Consider the following 1,004-nt stretch of genomic DNA (forward strand, 5'->3'; position numbering starts at 1 on the left):
ACCTTGACTCTCATCTTTTCTGCTGCAAAAAAGACTGCCCTGACCTACCACCAGGACCTCATCCTACCCTACGCACCCGCTTGACAACTTTGCTCTGCTACATCCGGATGCCTCGCTCCTCCCAACAACAGAATGAAAGGCCCACGCTCCTCGCAATGTCGCTTTTCCATCATCACCCCCCAGTGGTGGAATGAACTCCCCACCCCTCTGAGAAAAACTCCTTCAGTCCAACCCTTCAGACGTGGGCTGAAGACACACCTCTTCAGACTCTACCTGGATTGACACCCTTGCCATTTGACCTTCTAAGATTCTTGGCTCATACTTGTCGCACTATCTCTTACATTGTATTTGTAGCAAGTTTTTGCCTAGGTAGTATAGCAGCACTTTATTGTCCCAGTTACTGTATTTGATATATGTAACCTTAGATCAGATTAGTTCTGTTTTGCTACACCGACATTGCACTCAGCTTCAGCACGATCTGCATTGTATGACCTGTACACATCTTGTCCTTGTGCCTGTTTGCCCACTATATGCACTTTTGTACGTCGCTTTGGATAAAAGCGTCTGCTAAATGAATAAATGTAAATGTTATAAACTTCCCCGATAAATGTTTGCAGGAGAAATTGGAAAAATGCACATAACGGACATTGGTGGAAGAATTCCACAGAAAGGGATTCATTTAGCTTTTGATCACCTATTTTAACAAATGCTATAAGGAACACCCTGTATATCAAATCAAAGTAACCATTTGTAATACCACGTGCACTGATTCACTAATACAGTAATACAGATCCATGTCCACAAATTCAGTTTTGATTTATTTTTCCGATAATTTGTCCACCTACCTGTGACCCTTTGGGTTAAATTTCCTTGTTTTTCTTCCTGTGAGTTTAAATTATGTTTATACATCAACTGGATGCTTGTAAACATGACAGTATAGCTTACTTTACCTCATATCTTCTCGTAGGTTTTTCAAAATTATTTTCAGGAAGAATTGATAATAC

Source organism: Megalops cyprinoides, chromosome 1 (assembly GCF_013368585.1).
Source record: "Megalops cyprinoides isolate fMegCyp1 chromosome 1, fMegCyp1.pri, whole genome shotgun sequence".
NCBI lineage: Eukaryota > Metazoa > Chordata > Actinopteri > Elopiformes > Megalopidae > Megalops > Megalops cyprinoides.